The 23,081-nt window shown below is 43.6% G+C and overlaps 2 long non-coding RNA genes across 6 annotated transcripts; both read left to right on the forward strand.

The window, feature by feature from the left end:
* The first annotated feature begins 139 nt into the window (after positions 1 to 139).
* LOC110255546 (uncharacterized) lies at positions 140 to 17,363 on the forward strand. 5 transcript variants are annotated; one of them, XR_014816636.1, is made up of 7 exons: positions 140 to 218; positions 537 to 699; positions 2,438 to 2,626; positions 3,079 to 3,691; positions 3,806 to 4,067; positions 6,848 to 6,980; positions 15,151 to 17,363. It is a non-coding gene; the product is annotated as an uncharacterized LOC110255546 (long non-coding RNA). The 5 variants fall into 5 exon arrangements; XR_014816637.1 differs by lacking the exon at positions 3,079 to 3,691 and having other exon boundaries at positions 140 to 699; positions 3,959 to 4,067; XR_014816640.1 differs by lacking the exons at positions 140 to 218; positions 3,079 to 3,691; positions 6,848 to 6,980 and having other exon boundaries at positions 559 to 699; positions 3,959 to 4,067; positions 15,151 to 15,449.
* Positions 17,364 to 17,590: 227 nt separating this feature from the next.
* LOC146400241 (uncharacterized) lies at positions 17,591 to 20,483 on the forward strand. Its single transcript, XR_014816649.1, has 3 exons — positions 17,591 to 17,661; positions 17,948 to 19,037; positions 19,205 to 20,483. It is a non-coding gene; the product is annotated as an uncharacterized LOC146400241 (long non-coding RNA).
* The last annotated feature ends 2,598 nt before the right edge of the window (positions 20,484 to 23,081 follow it).

The raw sequence follows: 23,081 nt of genomic DNA on the forward strand, positions 1-23,081 counted from the left end.
GGGCGGGCCGCAAGGCGGGGCCGTGGGGGCGGGGCGGGGCGGGGCTCCGGCCGAGAGAGGGACGCCCTTGCTGCTCCGCGGCGCCCGCTGCCGGGCCTCTCTCCCAGCTGCGGCCCGACGCCCTGGCTCCTCCTTCTGCGGAACTAACCGCTGCGGCTTGCGGGAAAGGGTGGTGCACTCTTCTTCGTAAACAGGCTGTCGCCACCCGACACGGGAAGGTGTAAAGGACACTGGGCGGGTCCTCATGGTCTCTTTCGGGAACGCTGAATTAGAGAATAAAGCGCAGCGACCTGAAAACAGAAACCCTAGAGCCCGGGCAGCGGTTTCGTGGGGCCCGACACCCTTCAGGGCTCTGGTGGGGACTGGGGCACTGCAGACTGCCTGGACACCCGGGCCCTGGCTCAATCTTTGGCACGAGTCAGGCAAAATTTGGGACAATAGTTGGGATTCCCAGGGTTGAGCGTCCGCTACCGAAGTGTCTCGTGGCCTGATAGATTTCAAAATCACGAAAGGTTTGGCCATTGTTCTCCCAACAGCTTAAAGTCACTTAGTCTCGCCTGTACCCCCCCGGAGAGGACCCCTGGGAAGGTAAATTATTACATCACACTGGGCCACTAGCATGTTGGGGCTCAACTCTATGGTCTGGCCTTGGAACAACTCAATGTTTTATTGAAAATGAAATACACATGCATGAAAAAGGTAAGGACGAGGGTGCCTTAAGTGCCGTATTTCTGGAAGCAGCGACCGTCGTTAGAGTTGGGACTGTTGGGACTTGGTGAGAGTGAGAACGTTTCCGGCAAACCAATCTCTCAATGAAGGAACATTAGGAATGAGTAAGATTTTTTTGTAGAGTTGTGAGTAAGCCTGTATGATTAGCAAAAGGAAAGAAAAGTAACATGACCAGTATTAAGCAGTAAAAAAAGACATTGACATTTTCTTCCTATTTGTTGTCAAAGAATAAAAATGTCAGCCAATGTTGGGGGGGCGACCAGCAGCCTCCCCAAACTTTTACTTTTTAACTTACCTTTTTTTGTGTTAAAAGTTTTAAATGGACATAACTTTTAAACCTCTAGTTCCATTTAGAGTTTATCCCAAAGACATCGTCAGAACTGTGAGCAAGGATGTATAAATTTGGAGAAAATATAAGCCCTTAAGTGTTTAGCAGAAATATAAGGAATTTTCAATAGGTAGCTTTATGGATTGAAATTCTATGCAAACAGTATATAAAAAAAATCGATTTGAGAAACCGTATTTGTAAGCAGAAAAAGCAAGTGCCTCTTGCAATTTCTTTTATTAAAATGAATAATATATTGATACACTTAAAAAGAGATTCGTTGGATATTAATCAAAATTAATAGTTGAAAGGCTTATGTATATTTCTCTTTGGCTGTGCTTTTTAAGTTTTCTATATTGACCCTTTGTTACATTTGGGATCCTGGTAAAGAAATTTTTTTTTTTGAAAAATCCAACCTGTAAATCAGCTGCTCTTTTGTTCATAGAATGGTGAGAATAGAACCTGTATCACATTAGAGTTAAGGAATGAGAGGATGGTAAGGAATGGAAGCTCTCCGTGTAAACCTCAGATGCATCTGCTGCAATTATAGAACTTTATTGCTTTTAAACACATTGGAACCAATGTGTGTTTTTATTTTTAAATTTTTACTGATTTTTATTTAATGGTTTACGGTGTTCTGTCAGTTTTCTACTATACAGCAAAGTGAGCCAGTCTCTCTCTCTCTCACACACACACATATTCTTTTTCTCACATTATCCTCCATCATGTTCTATAGCAAGTGACTAGATATAGTTCCCTGTTCTGTACAGCAGGATCCCATTGCTTATCCATTCCAAAGGCAATAGTTTGCATCTATTAACCCCAAGCTCCCAGTCCTCCCACGTCTTCCCCCTCCCCCTTGGCAACCACAAGTCTGTTCTCCAAGTCCATGAGTTTCTTTTCTGTGGAAAGTTTCATGTGTGTCGTATATTAGATTCCAGATATAAGTGATATCATGTGGTATTTGTCTTTCTCTTTCTCACTGACTTCATTTAGCATGAGTCTCTAGTTCCAGCCATGCCATGTTGCTGCAAATGGCATTCTTTTGTTCTTTTTCATGACTTGAGTAGTATTCCATTGTGTGTATATACCACGTCTTCTTAATGCATTCAGCTGTTGATGGACATTTAGGTCGTTTCCATGTCTTGGCTATTGTGAATGCTGCTGCAGTGAACATAGCTATGGGTGCATGCATCTTTTGCAGCGAATTTTTTGTCCTGATAGGTGCCCAGGAGTGAGAGTGCTGGATCCTGTGGTAGTTCTATACTTCATTTTCTGAAGTACCTCCATCCTGTTTTTCATAGTGATTGTACCAGTTTACATTCCCACCAACAGTGGAGGAGGGTACCCTTTAACTGTAGAACTTTAATTGTATTTAAACAGTTTTACCTCGGAGATGTACTGAAGAGTTCCTGGGTTCAACAAACCATGGAATTTCCTTTTCTACCCAGACCAGCACAATGTTTGGATTCTTGCAAGAGCTTGTAAGACACACTGTGTGGAGGCGATGTATGAAATAAACATCTTAGTATCTTGGATTATAATCTCCAGACATGATGACAATTAAAGGAGGTAAAATTAAGGAGGGAGGGAGTGGGAAACCCAAGGTGGGGGATTATCATCTCTGTTAATTTTCAAAGCCGTAAAAGCGTGATGTAACGGAAATGTTCTCTGGCTCCATGTTGGCACTTTTTGTGAAAACGGGTATCTATTTGGTGGTCTCTGCAACTATCTTACTTAATGCTGTATGTCAGTTATACCTGAGCAAAGTTGAAAAAAACTTCCCCATCATGGAAAATGTCTTGGAAATAAGTTGTTTTCTCATGAGAAAATTTAGAAGGGAGAAACTATGGCTAGAATTTGGTTTCCTAGTTACAGGTACTAGAGTAAATTCCAGAATTGGGGGTTTTATTGGAGCATTGTTTTAGTGAAATTTCTACACCTGGGGTTCATCAAGCTATTTCTTCTTAATATAACTGAAGGGTTTCTCACGGATTTCTTTTACTTATTTTGACTTGGCCCAGCGGCAGCTCCATTTGAAAGGTTTTGAGTCTATTTTTCTGAACAAGCTCCATGGGGCAGGAATAGCGTTTTCTTGCTGTATCTCCAGTGCTGAGAGAGAGGCCTATACCAGGTGCATGATATATGCCTATGGATACTGAATGAAATAAGTGGGTGTTGCTGTCAAACGCGCTGAACACGGCTCTGCCCATCCTCCCCCAGCGTGGACTTAGCAAATGCTGGGACGTTTCTGAGAGCTTTTGATTTTAATGACTTCAGGAACTAGGAAGAGAGCAGGATTTGTCTCTGAAAGGAATGAATTACAACTGTCTGTACGGACAGTTTTCCTAAATCAGGCATGGAGCTACTGTCTATCTCTTTACCCGGAGATCCTCTTAGTGTCTGAGCCCAAGGGCGGAGTATTGACCGTGAACTTCCTAAGGTCCCGCGAGGACTAGAACTCCAGAGTCAAGGCTTTGCGTGAACGAGGGGCTCAAACACTGGTGGCGCCTCCACCCCCTCCTAGAGATGTTGTCAAGCGGCCTGTGAGAAGATGAGGAGGGATGGAGAAGATGCTTGTCTGTAGACCGTGTTTTGAGCTCTATGGCAGCTCCTCTGCAAACCTTAGGAATGATGGTAGGTGGAGGGAGGTGGCTGGGATTCATTAAACAGAGGCTGACTGTGTTAAAGAAAACAATGGCAGATGTCCCTCTTACCTCCTAAATTGTATATTTACGTCCTGCTTTTCAGAGACGGGGCAGCAGCATGAAGGCAGAGGCTTTACCCCATCAGGGCGCTTTTTAGGTGTTGTGAAAACCCGTAAGAGAACTGCTAAACACAGGATAGTTAAGCCATGTTTCTGCTGTTGGTCCTGGGAGCACTGCCACCTCTGCTTGCACCTAGGTGGGCACCTGCCAGCCGATGGGCCTCTTACTTGGCTGTTAACTCGAGAGCATTCCTGTTATACACAGGGATTCTGAACAGGAAGAAGGGCATTTCTCAGAAGGAACAGGTACTCATTTTGTTTTCTCTTGGTTTTGAAGGCTTGAAACAGTAAATACGTTATAAACAATATTCCATCGGTGTATTAGATTAAATCTTTGATTCTTATTATAATGCTGGAGACAGAAAATTACATTTAATGTCACAGACTTAAAATGACTTCTCTCACACTTTTGTACAAAAAGGCAATAAAAACAAAATTAGAATGTTAGCAGTAAGAATGGCACTGAAGGTCAGTTGGTCCAGCCCCTGCTTTTTAGATGAAAGATGAAAGGCCAGATGTGGACAGAATTGCTCAATAATACAAGTTAGGTGATATCGTATTTTAGATATCATTAATATATGCAATATTTCCCATAGATAATAAAAAAACTCACAGATTTCTTGCAATTAAAAAGTCACAGGCATCAGATATTTGTTAATCATAGCGCCCACTGACCTCCATTATGGGAAAAACAACATACAACATTTTTCCTTGTGATAGAGAATTTTCATTCTAAGAAAGCCATTTAATTTCTAGTTTCTTTAAGTTACTTCTTCAGAAACCCACGATGTGATAGGCATTGTTCAGGCTTCCATTAGGCCGAACCCTGGAGCATCTTTTCATGTACTCATGGGTTGCTTGCCTGTATTTTTCCAGTGCCACGGGTACCTGTCCTTTGCCCATATTTTGGGAGATTAGGGGAGAAATGTTCTTTAAATTTTCAACTCTCTAGAGAAGCCAGTTAGCCTTCATTTGTGATAGAATTTGCAATTTTTGGTTCTAGTTCGTCAATTGACTTTGCTTATGCTGTTTTTTTCCCTCTGTGCATGATTTTTTTTTTTTTTTTTGTCTTTTTGTCTTTTGTTGTTGTTGTTGTTGTTGTTGCTATTTCTTGGGCCGCTCCCACGGCATATGGAGGTTCCCAGGCTAGGGGTTGAATCGGAGCTGTAGCCACCGGCCTACGCCAGAGCCACAGCAACGCGGGATCCGAGCCGCGTCTGCAACCTACACCACAGCTCACGGCAACGCCGGATCGTTAACCCACTGAGCAAGGGCAGGGACCGAACCCGCAACCTCATGGTTCCTAGTTGGATTCGTTAACCACTGCGCCACGACGGGAACTCCTGTGCATGATTTTAAACTGAAATCGAAGTTGATGTCCAGCTCATTTTTTATATTTATCAAGGTAAATATGACAGACCATACTCTAAAAGCAACTAATAAGATCTAGAATTAGGAGTTCCCATTGTGGCTCAGCAGAAACGAATCTGACTAGCATCTATGAGGCCGCAGGTTTGAGCCCTGTCCTCATGCATTGGGTTAAGGATCTGGCGTTGTTGTGTAGGTTGTAGACACGGCTCGGATCCCATGTCGCTGTAGCGATGATGTAAAGCCACCGGGGCCCCGTGCTACGCAGAATTCCGGAGGTGGTGAGTTCCCCTTGTGGCTCAGTGGTAATGAACCCAACTAGTATCCATAAGGACAAGGGTTCAATCCCTGGCCTTGCTCAGTGGGTTAAGGATCTAGCATTGCCATGAGCTGTGGTGTAGGTTGCAGACGCAGCTTGGATCCTGTGTTAACCGTGGCTGTGGTATAGGCCAGCAGCTGCAGCTCCAATTTGACCTCTAGCCTGGGAACCTCCATATGCCACAGGTATGGCCCTAAAATAAATAAATAAATAAATGAAGAAGAAGAAGAAGACCCAGAATTACACAGAAGTTAGTAGTAGTTATATGTGAATCTACTGTTAAATATTTGGAAATATCCTGATATTTTCTAGAGATCATTAGCAAAGCTCATAGTTTCTTACCAAATAAATCTGTAAAGATGTAGACCGCTTGAGATCCCAGGGCCACTTATTTAGAAAGCATCAATGTATGTTTATTAATTTGATAAATTCTTTAAAGTTATCCTTTTCTGGTTAATTTAGTGTATCCTGAATCCATACAAAGGTAAGCTAGCTACTTTTATGGTAAACTTTAATGTTTTATTTAAATCTTAGCATGCCTCTATATAGAATATAATACAGAGTACTCTTGGAATAGAATTTAGGAAATGTTATTTTCTTTATTTTCTTCCAGATATTTCCCTTGACCCCTCTCTCTAAATCCTTCAATCCCTTTTTAATAAATAGAAGTTAATTTTTCCTAGAGAAAGTGAAAATGGCTATAACATACATTTTATTCCAATCTACCTCTGAGGAGTAGGTTCTATAGAAGAAAAAGAAAATACTTAAAAAAGAAAGATATCTGTGTGTCTAAAGAAATATATCTGAAAAAAGATTGGTAAAAATGAATTAAATTAGTAGTTGTTATCACTAGATAGTATATTTATGTAACTGATTTTTAAAATCTTTCTCCTGTATTTTCTTCCTTCTCCCCAACGAGCCCATTCCGTATTATAAACGTTTGAAAATAAGAAAGAAAAGTGACACACATGTAAACAGAAATCCTGGGTGACACCTTCTTTAAGTAATCGAGGTTACTTACAAATCCTAAGAGCAGTTTTCTCCTGACTAGTTAATTTGTGCTTTCAGCACAAGAGAAGAGGGTAAAGGGTGAGTAATCCACAGCAAAGGAGGAGCTTCCCTGGATCCTGCGAGAGCTTCGCATCTTCCAGTGCACCTTTGCATCTCTGTGAAGTCCCTCTAAAGATGTTATGAACCTTAGATCTTTTTCTTTTGAAATGAATTGGCCTTTTTCCAATCAACATTTAATTCGAGCTCTTTTCCAGCTTTATAGTACTTTGCCAAGAAAGAACACTGAAATAACAGGAAACCTTCTCTTTTTTTTTTTTTTTTTTTTTAGGCAGCATGGGCAGCAGCTGAACTACCCAGAATTTATATGCTGATAATCATTATGCAAGCATTACACATAAATCACAAGTTCAAAGTAAGGGTTTATTACCCTCTATGGTTGTTGCCGTGTTGGGTACCAGAAGGTATGGCACAAAGTTGAGACACTGAGTCGATAAGAAAGAATAATGAGTAACCTGACCTTTTTGCATTGCTTCTTTTGTCAAAGGAAAGTGTTCTCAGAGTTGAGCAACTAAATAAAAAGAGCCTCAGCCCAGAACACACACAGGTCTTTCTTAACGCACAAAATATACCCTTGAGTCTCTTTTTCTGCAGGAAGCGTCATGTGCTACCTGCATCATCTTTAAGCATTCTCACGTCCTGCAACACGCAGTGTGTCTTTTTTAAAAACTGATGTGCAGTGTTGTGTTAATGTCTCCTGTACAGCAAAGTGACACAGCGGTACGTGAACATATTCTTTTCCATTGTGGTTGATCACAGGGCGTTGTGCAGTAGGACCTTGTTGTTCATCCATATTCTATACGTAACAGTTTGCACCTGCTAACCCCAAACTCCCAATCTGTCCCTCCCCGCCTTCCCTCTTCCTTGGCAACCACAAGTCTGTTCTCTATGTCCGTGAGTCTGTTTCTGCTGTGTAGGTCTGTTCATCTGTGTTGGATTTTAGATGCACCTGTTCAGTGTTATCGTGTGGTATTTGCTTTTGCCTTTCTGACTTCACTTAGTATGATCATCTTTAGGTCCATCCGTGTGGCTGCAGATGGCAGTATTTCGTTCTTGTAATGGTTAAGTAGTTAGTATCCCATTGTTTAGATATACCACATCTTCTTATTTTGAGGGGGGCTGCCCCTGCTGAATGCAGCAGTCTCAGGGCCAGGGGTCAGACTTGCTCCAGAGCAGCAGCCTGAGCCACAGCAGTGACAACACCAGGTTATTAACTATCAGGCCACCAGGAATCTCCTACTACATCTTCTTTATCCGTTCATCTATTGATGGACATTTAGGTTGTTTTCATGTCTTGGCTGTTGTGAATAGCGCTGCTATGAACATAGGGGTATGCTATCTTTTCAAATTATAGTGTCGTCCAGATATATGCCCAGCAATATGGGATTGCTGGATCATATGGCAACTCTATTTTTAGTTTTTTGAGGAACCTTCATACTGTTCTCCATAGTGGCTGCATCACCTTACACTACCACCAACAATGTAGGAAGGTCCCTTTTTTTCCCACACTCTCTCCAAGCGTCTGTTATTTGTAGACTATTTTATGACGGCCTTTCTGACCAGTGTGAAGTGGTACCTCACTGTAGTTTTGGTTTGCATTTCTCTACTAATTAGTGACGTTGAGCATCTTTTCATATGCCTATCATCCGTCTTTATGTCTTCTTTGCAGAAATGTCTGTTTACGTCTTCTGCCCATTTTTTTGATTGGGCTGTTTGGTTTTCTGTTATTGAGTTGTATGAATTGTTTGTAAACTTTGGAATTTAAGCCCTTGTTGGCCACATCATTTGCAAATGTTTTCTCTCAGTCTGTAGTTTGTCTTTTTGTTTTGTTTATGGTTTTCTTTACTGTACCAAAGCTTCTAAGTTTGATTAGGTCCTATTTGTTTATTTTTGCTTTTATTTCTGTTGCCTTGGGAGACTGACCAAAGAAATAGTGGTACAGTTTATATCAGAGAATGTTTTGCTTGTGTTCTCTTTGAGGAGTTTTATGGTGTCGTATCTTGTATTTAAGTCCTTATAAGCTATTTTGAGTTTATTTTTGTGTATGCTATGAAGGTGTGTTCTGCCTTCATTGGTTTACATGCAGCTGTCTACCTTCCAACACCGCTTGCTGAAGAGACTGCCTTTTTCCCACTGTCTGTTCTTGCTTCCTATGTCAGATGATTGACCGTAGGTGTGTGCGTTTATTTCTGGACTCTTTATTCTGTTCCATTGATCTATATGTCTGTTTCTGTGTCAATACCATGCTGTTTTTGATGACTGTGGCTTTCTAGTATTGTCTGAAGTTTGGGAGGGTTATGGCTCCTGTTTTGTTTTTTTCCTCAGGATTGCTTTGGCAGTTCTGGACATTTTATGATTCCATATAAAGTTTAGGAGTATTTGTTCTAGTTCTGTGAAAAACGTCATAGGTAATTTCATAGGGATCATATTAAGTCTTAGATTGCTTTGGGCAGTGTGGCCATTCTAACAATATTAGTTATTCCAAGCCAAGAACAAGGAATGTTTTTCCATTTTCTTTACTAATGGTTTATAATTCTGCACAGTTGTTTTTTTGGAGTCTGTTTCTTTAGTTGCCCTCTCTGCCTCTGCACTGGCCTGGGTACACAGGTATTAAGCTTGGTACAGATGCTGACTCCTTGTCTACCATATGTTGCCAAAAATGATTAAACATGCACTGTGGCCAAAATTTAAATTTTAAAAGGAAAATATGAAACAATTCATTAAGGACTTCCTACCATTTTATTAAAAGGTGGCCAATAGTCCGTATGTACAATTTGAGAAGCACCCTAATGCAAATGAATGTTTCCAAAAAGTTGAGGATAAATGAAATTTTCTTAAGTTCATTCTCAAATACTTACTGTGTACTTCTCATTTGATTAAGTCAGTAGTTAAAATTTGGGGGAAAATTTTAAAAACCGTCCTTATTCATAAGTTAGTATGGGAACAGAACGAAAACTCTTAAGCACGAAGTTTGGTATGTTGTAAGTGACTACTCAGTGTTTGAAGAAGGAATGAATGAGCAAGGGAATGAATGTAATAGAGCTGATAGGTAAAAAAACAAGACATGAAAGGTCAAATACCAGGGGACATGTTTAGATAAAACCTAAGGGAAGTGATGGGTAAATGCTTGTCATTTGGTGAAAAACGTGTATACAGTCAATATAATCTCAAAGTATAAACTTGCAACTGTAAAATATTATGAAAGAAGCTTAAACATACTAACCTCTGGGTGGATGTTCTTATAGGCAATTTTAATATTCTTTATATTTTTCTATGTTTTATGTATTTTGATAAGGAGCACATATTACTTTTAAAGAAAATAGTTGATTTTTAAAAAGCGATATAGAGAAGAAGTGACGTGAATTCCAATGAAAGATATCACTTTGGACTGGAATTTTTTGGGAGAGCTTCTTGGGTGACTGAATTCTGAGCTGGGTTAATCCAACTTAGATAGGAAGAAAGGTGAAATGTGTTTTAGGCAGATAACCAGCAGGAATGAGGCCAAATCAAAGGACATTTTAAGCACTCTTGTGGAATATATCTATATTTTAATGAACTCTTGTAAAGACAGCCATTGCCTTCACTGCTCATGTTTTGCCTGTTTGTATTTGGTGGCAGCAAAGATGGCTATGAAACAGTTTTGCACAACTTTTCTATCCTAATACCCCAATAGTAAAGGAGAAAGAATACCCCACCCAAGAGCCTTGGAGGCATAACTTCTGTCTCACTCATCTTAAATATCTTACCTATTTGCCTTCTGCTCCCTCACATATGTTATTTGTGTTAATATAGAAATAATACTATTTTCCATTTGAACTATCAGAATAATAGAAAAAGCCATTTTTCTAGGAAGCCTTGCCCTTTTTAATCTCATGACTTCTACATCCTGTTGGTATACCACCCAGGTATCCCTGGGGCATATGCAAATGCCCATCGGAGAAGGTTCAGGGTAGATGAGCATCAAAGCTTCAAAAAGTAACATGTCAAATCTGAATTTTTAAAAAGCAACACACATTTTATTTGCTTCCATGAACAGTCATGAAAAACAAGCTTTTTTTTTTTTTGGTCTATTAGGGCCACACCCTCAGCATATGGAAGTTCCCGGGCTAGGGGTTGAATCAGAGCTGTAGCTGCTGGCCTACACCACAGCCACAGCAACACCAGATTCAAGCTGCGTCTGCAACCTACACTGCAGGTCACAGCAATGCTGGATCCTTAACCCACTGAGCAAACATGAGTCCTTATGGTTCCTAATTGGGTTTGTCATCACTGGGCCATGACAGGAACTCCAAAAAAAAAAAAAAAAAAAAAAAAAACAAGCCCCTTGACAGAAGCAAAATGAGTAGAGGCCAAAGAATAAACATAACAGCTTTGCAAATTTATTTCTATTTAGGAGAAGATTGATCTTATCCTCTATACTTTTTTGCTTGGAAAAATTTGAATTGCATATGTATTCATTAACTATAAAATGCTTCTTCTTCTTCCTTATCTTTTCTAGTTCTAGTTTAAAATTTCTGACATGTATATGAATATAAAATACCAGTTTTAGTTTAATGCACATTGCTGAGGGAAAAGAATCAGAAAGGAAAGAAATATACTAAAAAAAAAATGTGGTGATTTTGCTTTGGATTCTACAAGAATAGCCTAATCTCTTTATAGTGCTTTAGTGGTGTTGTTTTTGAAAATGCCCTGAGGATCTTATGGATAGGAAATTTTAGGACTCCTGGCTATAGCCAGAGTAGCAAGGACCTGGTGAATTACTGTGTATGATAAAGAAAAATGGAGTTTGGCATTTACAAGAAAACCTAGAGTTGAAATGAGGTACCTCAAGACTGCAGTAAAGATCTGAACAAAAGGAATGAGTATCTAATGTGAGAGAGGCCTGGGAAAAGGGTGGAAAGGCAAGGCTTAAACAGGGACCAGCCTGTGAGAAAATCTTCACAGTCTGATATAGTTCAGGGGTCAGCAAACTTGCCCTCTTAAGGGCCACTAGTAAATATTTTGGCTTTGTGTGCCATGTATTCTCTGGGTCTCTATGGTATGTACTCAGTATATACTCAGTTTTGCTTTTGTAATGTGAAAGAACCGTAGACATTAGGTAAGAAATGGTGTGGCTGCATTCCAGTGTAACTACAAAACGGTTCCTTTTTAGTTCAGTGGTTTCTGCTTTTCGATCTGTGCGCCACTTTGGATTGTGGCATAATTTCCATTTACACCCCACACCTTAAGCAAATAGCTACATGTTTATTACACAGTAGCTTATAGTCAGGCTACTTTGAGTAGGTAGACTAAGGGATAAGATATGGTATAATCCCAAGTGGAGGAGGACAGAAAGGAGAAAGCAGTCATAGGCGGTCAGGAGAGGTAGAGGATGCAGGGGAAGTCAGAGAGGGGAGGAGGTAAAAACCGCCTCCACAGGGTCCTCAAGAGATCCTACACATTTAAGGGATTTGGAGGACTTGGAGACACACCCAATTAACAAGTGTTTGGGTTCCATAAGAGAAGAACTACTTCTCCAGGTTCATGGCATAAATGCACAAAATTATAGGAATGCTTTGACAAAACAGTGCCTGCATCCGAATCATCACCCCAAATCACCGGAAACAACAATAATCCAAAAAACTACAAAAACAAAAAAAACCCAACAACAACAAAGTTGTTTCCAGCTGCTGAAGTACTTTCCACCTTCTTTGGTATCAGTGATCCAGCTAATGCAATATCATATTCAAATCCTCTTTCCATTGTCAACATTCGAGTTGTTGAAAAAAACTTGTGTTCTGTTTATATATTAGGTACCTGCTATTTTCTTGATTTGTTTGCAGAGTTTAAGGATGAGCACCATTGCTTTCTTAGGGATATAAGTGGATAATCACTCTTAGATTTTTCACCTGTATTATTGCTAATTGACAATGGAGAAAAAATAGGAAAACTACCTCATTATCTAAGTTTCAGTTTTTGAAAGAAATTAGTAGCTTTAATTTTGAGATTTAGAGAATAATTTGCCTCAAGTTTCTGAACTATTTGCAAGGTATCTGATAGGAAGAACGTAACCAAATGCCAACTTTCAAGGCTTCAATAAAAACTTTCCCTAGGAAATAATAATAAAACCATACTATACAGTGTGTCAAAAGACTCTTAAGTGCCCCCTTAGACAATTGTCCATGCCTTAAAATAGCACATTTCACTATCCCCAAAGTAATTTTCATTGGTGAATATTGTTCACCACAACGTTGTGACATTAAGGCCTTACACTGTGAGTGACTTTGCATTTCAGTCTTACACAAGGCTTCCTTCTTCCCTGGTAGTGAAGAAGTAAGTTCTGTTTCCTGTACAATTAATATCCACAGTTAGGAGAGCAGCAGTAGTTGTCATGAAGCTATATGAGAATTGACAGTAAATACAAGTGTTTAATCATTTCAAAACAAATGTCGGTAATAATCCTGTGTCCATAACAGTAGTTAACTTTTCTAACATTCATCCTAAGTGCGGCACTGTGTTAAGAGAGGTAGAGAATATCATTTCCCCTATTTTACAGGAAAGGAAAGGAAAGTTTAGGACAAATTAGGCTCTTGCCGAGGGTCTCACAGCTAGTAAATGAGTGTGAACACAAGTCTTACTGATTACAAAGCCCAGGGTCTTACCTGGTATGTTTCCCTGCCTCTTTCTGGGTCATTTAATAAGCACTTCATTTTACATAATGAAATGATGACTCAAACAAGACCAGTGCCTTTATATTTCAAGTCTGGGTTGGCATTAGGGATTTAAGGACGGAAGCACAGAGAATTCACTCACTCTACCCCTTCCTGGAACTCCCTAGTACCCAGTTACTCTTCATCCTCTCAAGGAAGTTTGATAAGGGCAACGCTTGAGACAAAGAGGAGATTGTGAGTCAGAAGCAAGATTTTCACCAGATGAGGAAGGACAACTTGAGATTCATGCATGACGAAGCGTGGAGGGCTGGGCAGCCATGTGGTGTGAGTTCCAGGGAGCAGTGACCAGGTGGCTGGGTGAGTAATGGCCTGAAAGGATCTTGGATGATGAGTGGTACATGGGCTGTGAGAGGACACAAGCTTAGTGAGTGTATGTTCAAAGAATGGCAGTGCAGGTGGTTCATGGCAGTCGATGTGAACATAGGGTAGCACCGGGAGCCTTTGCAGAGAGTGGCCTTCACAGCTTTGAACTCCATGCATGACACCAGTAAAGATTTAAAGAGTTCCTGTCATGGCGCTGTGGCTCAGTAGTATCCATGAGGATGCAAGTTTGATCCCGGCCTCACTCAGTGGTTTAAGGATCTGGTGTTGCCATGAGCTGTGGTGTAGGTTGCAATGCCAGATCCACAGCTCGGATCTGGCATTACTGTGGCTATGGCTGTGGCCGGCAGCTATAGCTCTGATTGGTCTCCTAGTCTGGGAACCTCCATATGCCTTGACTTTGCCAAATTTATTGATGAGCTCTAACAGTTTTCTGGTAGCGTCTTTGCTATGCCTAGGGTTTTCTAGGCATAGCCTAAGTCTTAATAATGAGCTGGTCACTGAATTCCTCTGTACCTTGGAATCCTGTTTTTTTCTTTTTTCTTTTTTACTGCCTCACCTGCAGCATATGAAGTTCCAAGGCCAGGGGTTGAACTAGAGCTGTAGTTGAGGCCTACACCACAGCCCAGGCAGCACTGGATCCTTAACCCACTGAGCGAGGCCAGGGATTGAACCCACATGCTCGTGGAGACAACACTGGGTCCTTAACCCACTGAGCCACAGCACCACCTTGGAGTCTTTTGTACTTCTTTGGGATAACAAAACTGTTGAGCCTCCATCGCTCACAAAGTTGTTTTGAGAACCAGAGACGATGGTAAAGCATTTTGCAAACAAGCATGTTAGCCGTCGTTATTCTTATTCTTAATCTTGACTACTGTACAAGTGGATCAGACAGCAGTAAGTGAGAGTTAATTGTGGTCCCTGCTCACAAGGAGCTCATTTTCTGTGCAGGGGCGTAGAGGGGCGTGTAGAGGAGACCAGGAGGACACGAGGACTTGATGAGTGTGGAAACGCCCAGCGCAGGGGCAGGAAACGCAGAGGGTTCTATGACTGCATGTCTCCCACACCCGCATTCCTGACCTCTCTTAACTCAGCTCTGTATTTTCATAACCTTTATCCCCTGATAATGTCATGAAATAAATATCGTGTTTATAGTCTCTGCCTCCCCTAGAATGCAAACTGTCTGGGCAAGGATTTCTGCCCATGCTCCCAAATGGACACATAAAAACTGTCCCTGGCACAGAGAGGAGCTTAGTAAGTATTTACTAAATGAAAGGTGTCTTAAACGCCAATTCAGGGAGTTACCACGAAATGAAACATCCGCAGTTTCTGAATTGTCTCCAGCAGCAGAGGTGGACGTCAGCCTTGCCCTTCCAGGCCTGGCTCGATCCTGTGTCTCCCACAGAGCAGGCCCTGTCGCTCTGCACCCATCTGGGATGCTTTCTCGGCTCTGACTGGCTGGATGGTGGTTAAGGCCCTCTGCACTCTTACAGATACGCCTGTGTCTAATGTGCCATCACATGGCATTTTCTTCTTCGCCTAGGAGGAAACCTTGAACTCCAGATAAGAATAATCAGTCCTTCCAACGTAACTGCGCATGCCTAGCTGTCAGCCCCACCAGCGTGGACACGTGACTGAAGAACGCATCAGCCCAGCTGCCTGTAAGGGAAGGGACTTCTGCATTCTTTTTTAAGCACAGGACTGCCCTCTTGAATTTTAGTTACGCATTATTTATAACATGAAAACAAATGGCATTTTGTTCCCCCGAGAAGTGACTCAAGCTAAAAATCAAACTTTTAAAAATGTTTTAAAATGTTCATAAATTACACATAATAGGTTTCATCGTGAGTTGCTTACTCACTTGGGAGGTTTGCTTCCTGGAATTTTTTGTTTTTTTCCGTTTTAGGGCCACACCCATAGCTTATGGAAGTTCCCAGGCTAGGGGTCAAATCTTGAGTCAGCGCTGCCGCTGCCGGCCTACACCACAGCCACAGCAACACTAGATCTGAGCCGTGTCTGCAACGTACACCACAGCTCACGGCAGTGCCGGATCCTCAACCCACTGAGCAAGGCCGGGCATCACACCCAAGTCCTCAGGGGTACTAGTTGAGCTCTTAACCTGCTGAGCCACCACGGGAACGCCTCTCGACCTTGAAAATTGAGTAGGACCGTGACCTTTCCCACGGCCACTTCCCTGGCCGCCCTCTGTCCGAGAGAGGATGCTCCTGCCACGGACACGACACTTTGAGAGGAGGGAGGAAAACAGCAGGCAGGTTTTCAGGGCTGAGATGCATGAAGAAATGGTATGTGATCTGAGGTTGCTTAGATTAGACAAGATGACCGTTTCTGAAGAAATAACTTTTTATGAAATGGTTATCGAATCTTAATTACGCTTGAGGATTACTCATGAGCGTGTGCTCCTAAACTATGTGGGTGAAACAAATCAACAGTTAGACTTGGGAATTTGACCGTCCCGCTGATGAGCCCAGGATAGTCCACGGGGACAGGGAATGAAGTCGTCGGGGGCGGGGAGGGGCATTGGGTCTACGAGGGGGGAAGGATCAGGTGTCCCAGAGCCTGTTAACTGCAGACTGGTTCAGAAATAGGAAATTAGAAGTCCTAACTACTTTAATTCAGCCTCAGTTTTTTTAAAGCCTACCATTTTTAAAAATCAACTCATAAATAATAGTGTTACTAAATGAGGAACTTTAAGGGGAAAAGCCTCTGACACAGTAAAGCATCAGACTACTTGCATTTTCTCTTTGTAACCAAGAAGGGCAAAGTGCATTTTCATGCCAAGCAGGTTACAGAGGACCTCAGCGAGGACAGACAATGATTTAACCTAACTTTAAGTATCTCCTAATTATTTATGTGTTCCTGACTAGATTGTTTGCAAGAAGTTCTGTGATATTCTGCTTTTTATTTTATTTATTTATTTATTTGTTGTCTTTTTTAGGGCCACACCTGCGGCATATGGAGACTCCCAGGCTAGGGGTCTAATCAGAGCTTCGGCTGCCAGCCTACGCCAAAGCCACAGCAACTCGGGACCCAAGCCGCGTCTGTGACCTACACCACAGCTCACAGTGACACCGGATCCTTAACCCACTGAGCGAGGCCAGGGATCAAACCCGCAGCCTCATGGTTCCTAGGCAGATTCCTTAACCACTGAGCCATGACAGAAACTCCTGTGATATTATGCTTTTTAAAAAGCTTTTATTGGCATCCTTTCTGACGTATCAAAACCTGAGCTTCTGTAACGCTTCTTTAGGAGACTGAATGTGCTGAGAAGGTTTGCTCTAGAAAACCATTCATTTGAAGTGAAAAACCGTTTCTCATGGGTATAGAGTTGGCTGCCCAAGCGTATTGATCGCATTAACTCTGACCTCACTGATTTTGCTATAATTAAATCAACTGTTAGAAAATCTGTGTACATTCTCTTGCCAGGCAAAATGTTTATTTAGTAAAAGGTGTTTATAAAGGATTTATGATTATTTTTTAATTCCCAAAGTCTCAGTTCTTCCACACTGGCAGCCTGGAGATGTGTGCCAGTGGAAGACACTCTCAGACCTCTAAGATAGTATATGTACGTAGAGGTCAGAGGCTGAGGCCTCACAGCAAAACTGGAATACCAGCTGTCTCATCGACACTTCTGGAAAAACCCCCTGATCTGCTTATCTTTTCTTCTGTAAAACTCGAGTCCTTAAAACATTTTTAAAAAAGTGTTCTTAGTGTCATATATATTTATTTTAATGTAAATACGTCTCTGTCCTTAATGTGTGTCAAGTGTCTTTATAAGAATGACTTCATCTGTTTATGTCAGTTTTTGTTTTTGTTTGGTTTTTAGGCTTTTGGTCTTTTTTTTTTTTTTTTTTTTTTTTTTAATGCCTTCTTTTATTTTCCTTTGGCTTCCAAGAAGGGGCAACTACAATTTTGAACATTTCCTAGGAGAATATGGGTGTCCTAACCCTTTTTTTGTGCTTTAGAATTACCCAAGAGGATACAGTGGTGCATAAAATAAGGAGACTCTTACCAGAGAACCCGGCAGCCAAACAAGGTAGTTGAGCGCATGGAAAATATAACCTGCAGGGGTTTTTGTTAAATTCAGGTTTAGTTAATTTTCAATATTGTGTTAATTTCTGCTGTACAGCAGCGTGATTTATACATATGTATGCAGACATATACATACGAATGTACACATTTGTATATTTTATATACACAAGCACACCCATAGATATATGTACACTTTTTTGTAATTTTTTCCATGACGGTTTATTACAAGATGCTGACTAGTTGCCTGTGCTCTCGGAGGACCTTGTTTATCCATATTCTATATCCAACAGTTTGCATCTGCGAATCCCAAGCTCCCAATCCTTCGCTGCCCGCCTCGCCTTTGGCAACCACAATTCTGTTCTCTACATCTGTGCGTCTGTTTCTGTTCTACAGCTAAGTTCATTTGTGACCTATTTTAGATTCCATATGTAAGTGATCTTCAGCTTCCTCCTGGGGTGCGTCAGCAGCAACCCGGGTCTTGAGGCTGGAGGGCGGAAGGAAGGGAGAGTGCAGGCCGTCCCTTCCTGTCTCTGGTGCGTCTGGCAGCATCTGCTTTGGGGACGTCCCCAGGTCCCCCAGCCCAGTGGACTTCTCAGCTGGCCTCCACCCACGTGACTGGGGTTTGATGTGCAGTTCCGTTTTCAGTGGCTTCTTTCCTGATGGCAAACCTCCGCTCAGACCCAGACCCGGTCAGTGTCGCCTCAGCCTCTGGCTCCCTGAGCTGGGCCAGCCTGCAGCCCGTGAAGACTGCGTCTGATCCCTCAGACCCAGGGCCAGGCTGAGCATGCCACGGGTCCCCTCACTCTATGCCGTGGGGCGCTGGTCCTGATCGCACCCCTCCCACGAAAGTGTGCCTGCGGGGTCCCGCGTGGTAAAGCAGAGGGAACGCAGACCCTGGGCAGTTACCAGCGAGAGAAGGGCTGGTCCTCCTGCGCGGGCTGCCTCTGCAGGGCCCCCACTGGCGGCAGCCCCTCCACCCTCTCCCGCTGGAAGCCATCCGGGAGCCCGCCCGCCGCCCCGCCTCTAGGGCGGGGCTCAGGTGGATGATTCTGGATGACGTTCTCCGTTACAGATGCTGAGGCCTCGCCAAGGCTCCCGGGTGGGTCTGTGCTGCCCTCTGCTGGCTGTGGGAGGCAGGGCACGTCGCAGCCCTGGGCTCTGCCATCTGCGGGGAGAAAGAGCCCTCCCCGCCCACCCGTGAGGGCCCGCGCCAGGGCTGGAGGGCGCACACACGCGGGGAGCACCCGCTGAACTCTTGTTGTGATGGCGCAGAAGTACCAGGGAGATCCCTGTAGACCCAGGTCCCTGTCAGATGTGAGTTTTTTTCCGGGTGCAGCAGGAAGTCAGCTCAACAACTGTCGCAGGACCCTAAGGAAGGTAGTAAGTACCCTCCTGTTTTGTTTTATAGACGGTAGGTCAGTCCACAGGGGTCTTGAAGGAGCGGGGATTTAGTGGTGAACCAAGGGCTTCAGAGTCGCGGCAGATATTATTTCTCCAACACAACTTCCTTAACTGGCCTCTCTCTCTCTTTTTTTTTCCCTTCTTAGGGCTGCACATCCTGCATATGGAAGTTTCCAGGCTAGAGTTCCAATAGGAGCTGCAGCTGCCAGCTTCTCCAGAGCCGCACTGGATCCAAGCGAGGCAACACTGGATCCGAGACACATCTGTGACCTGCCCTACTGCCTGCAGCAACACTGGATCCTTAACCCACTGCGTGAGGCCTGCAAACCTCATGGATACTAGTTGGGTTCTTAACCCACTGAGCCACAACGGGAACTCCCTTAACTGGCATCTCTTAATCCCAAGTTAATGCAGCCCCAACTCACCCGGAATACCTTTCTCTCATTTGGATTCCTGCTGAGTCTCCTTCTCACTGTAACAGCAAGAAACCGCAACCCCCAAGCAAGCTACCAGTGCTGGGAACACGGAGACGTGACAGCACCGTGGAGAGACTGAAGAGCCGTCCAGTTGATTTTAGCCCCAGATGGGAAGGACTGCGCTCCTTGCCCAGCCCCTTGGGGCACGGCACACATGTGCAGACCTGTGGCCTGGCTCTAGTGTGACTTGGCACGGGTGTTTCCCTGGAAACATTGCAATAGTGACACCTGGCCCTTGGCTGTGAGGGTTTCAAGGACCCACAGGTGAGGGGCTCTGGGATGCTCGCTGCCTCAGGGGGAGACCTTTGTCATTATTGGGGGCTTGAGGTGGTGGCTGGCCTGCTGTCTAAGGTTCTCCCTCCTTTGCCGTGGCTGCTGTCTTTACTGTGCTCTGCTGACCCCCTGATGCCATGGCGTGGAGCAGCCCCCCTTCACCCAGCAACCGGGCGGGACACTGGTCCAGGAGTCAGGGATGAGCAGATGTCTGTGAAGATGCTGATGCACTCAGAATGGGGGGTGGGGGGAAACGTTTGTGTGTCTCAGGCCTTTCCAGCCTTCCCAGGCTAACAGGTCATGTGACTCCCCCAAGTCACAGTATAAAAAGGTGCAGCTACAGTGACTGGAAAACAGTACACGGTGCCCCCCAAAATTATGCATACAATCACCACATGATCCTGCAATTCCACTTCTGGGTATTCGCACCAAAGAATTGGAAGCAAGGATGTGAAAAGACCTTTGTACACCTGTGTTCACTGCAGCATTATTCACAATAAGCAAAAGTGGAAACGCCCAAATGTCCATCAGCAGATGAATGGATAAACAGAGTGTCCATCCCTGTGATGGGAATTATCAGCCTTAAAAAAAGGAGGGCGTTCTGTCACAGGCTACGCCATGGATGAACCTGGTGGGCCTTATGCTAAATGAAATAAACCAGACGCAAAAGTAGAAATACTCTATGATCCTGCTTACATGTGGTCCCTAGAGTCATCAAGTCCATGGAGGCAGAGTAGGCTAGTGGTTACTGGGTCTGGGGGAGGGGAGATGGGGAGTTACTGGTTAATGGAGCTTCAGTTCGGGAAGATGAGAAGGTTCTGGAGGCCTCCCCTCTAATGTGCTTCTCTGACGATCCCCAGTATTGACTGTGTGTCCTACAATTGGATTCAATTCTGACACGTAATCGCCTGGAGTTGCATCAGGCCACACAGGTGGAAGGGCAAGGTCTTGACCTGACAACCACTGGCCTCATTTTAGATGCCGGCTGCAAGCAGGGTCCCCAGGGTACTCACACTTCAAGTCTGGGTCCCTCTCTAACCCTCTGAGGTGTGGTAGTTTGTTAGAATGACTCACAAAACCTGGGGAAAGGCTATACTTAACGGCTTACCTTATCTGGAAAGCTGTGAGGCAACAGCCAGAAGAGCAGGTGGGCCAGGGCTGGGAGGGTCCAGGGTGCAGGAGCTCCTGTCCCCATGAGTCGGGTGCCAGCTTTCTTCCTGGTACATCCATATGGTCACCAAGGGGGAAGCTCCCTCAAGCCTGGCATTCAGAGTCTTCAAATCAAGTTTTCGTTATCTGGACATTATAGAATAAACCACTGGCCACAGGATTGAACTCCAGCTCCGCTCACCTCCCTCCCAAGAGTCAGATAAAGTAGGAAGGGGGTTGTTGCTATTCTATTGGCTTGTGCTGCCTAACAAAATACCATAGATTGGAAGGCTTACGGTATAGGAGTCTATTTCTTGCAGTCATAGAGGCTGGAAGTCCCAGATCAAAGTGCTGGTTGATCCAAGCCCCTGGTGAAGGCCCTCAACCCAGCCTGCAGACTGCTTCCTGCTTGCTGTGTCTTCCCATGGATGACAGGGGTTGGGGTGGAAGGGCTCTGATCTCTTTTTATTCTTTTTTTTTTTTTTTTTTCAGGGCTGCACCTGCAGCAAATGGAAACTCTCAGGGCAGGGGCCAAATCAGACCTGCAGCTGAGACCTACACCACAGCCACAGCCATGCCAGATCCAAGCTGCATCTGTGACCTACACCACAGCTCACGGCAACACTAGATCCTGAGCAGGGCCTCATGGATACTAGCCAGATTCTTAACCTGCTGAGCCACAGTGGGAACTCCTCTTTTTCCTCTTATAAGAACATTAATTTCATCATAAGGGCCCCACTCTCATGTCCTCATCGAACCCTCATCCCTCCCAAAGGCCTCATTCCAAACACCATCAACTTGAAGGGTAGGACTTCAACACACAGATTCTGGGGGACGCAAACACTCGGGCCACGGCGGTTGTGAAGAACAAAAGATGTTCCAAGGGCTTGTGAAGCTCTTTTCCAGGAACCAGGATAAAACATACATACATATATATATATATATACACACACATATATACATATATACACACACACACACACACACACATATATATATATATATACATATATATTTATAAAATCTCACCACACCACATAGGTTCGTAATGTCAGTTAACAAGTATCCTTTTTGGTCATGGAGTCCTGAAAATAATTTTGAAAATCTATGTACCTCCTGGTAAAAATTTAGGAACTTCTACGTTTAGGCAAGGCCATGGATGTGATTTCTGGGCTATTTATTGTCCTTTTGCTTTAATCATATTCCATCAAGCCTCAGGGCTGAAAATTGGGCTCATTCAATTTTCAGATGTATCAGATACTCTAAACGGCAGAACTGATCTTCTTCTTTTTTTCCCCCATTTTTGGTTGCCCTTTGGCTTGTGGAATTCCCAGACTAGGGATCAGATCCAAGCCACAGTTGTGACCTACAGTACCCAGACCCTTTAACCCACTGTGCTGGGCCGGCCAGAGATGGAACCTGCCTCCTAGTGCTGCCGAGACACAGCTGATCCCCTTACTCCACAGCGGGAACTCCGCCGAACTCGTCTTTATTTCAAACCAGTCATAGTAGACGTCCTGTCAGAAAAAATGGGTTCTTTGCAAATCTATTCCCATTTCTATTTGAATAGAAATCAATGTCAAATACTACTCCAATACATGTATTAATATTGGTTGGCATGTAATCTTTTCAGTTCTGAATGCCCCCTCCAGGACGCGTGGATGTCTGGGCAGACAGGAATAGAGGCATAAGGCACTAGGCCTTCCAGCCGCTGTCACCTGGAAGGAGTAAAGTCCATATTCAAGGCCTCACTATATGTTTTGATTTTTTTTTTTTTTTTTTTTTTAGGGCTGCACCTGCAGCATATGGAAGTTCTGGGCTAGGGTGTCAAATCAGAGATACATCTGCAGGCCTGCGTCACAGCTGCAGCAACACCGATCAGAGCCACATCTGTGACCTACACTGCAGCTGGTGGCACCTCCAGATTCTTAGCATGCTGAGCAGGGCCAGAGGTAGAACCCGCATCCTCAAGGACACTGTGTCGGGTTCTTAACCCATTGAGCCACAATGGAAACTCCAAGGCCTCCCTATTTTTCACCCAAACTCTCTTGGCTTAGTTTCTGGATTCTCCTTCAAGCAGTTACATTCTCGCTTTGTGCGTAGATTTGGCTCCGGAAGTCCTTAT

This window comes from Sus scrofa, chromosome 9 (assembly GCF_054392235.1).
Source record: "Sus scrofa isolate SSC_HxYL_T2T_F1_AM1 chromosome 9, Sscrofa_HxYL_maternal_Yorkshire_Landrace_v2.0, whole genome shotgun sequence".
In the NCBI taxonomy this organism is placed as follows: domain Eukaryota; kingdom Metazoa; phylum Chordata; class Mammalia; order Artiodactyla; family Suidae; genus Sus; species Sus scrofa.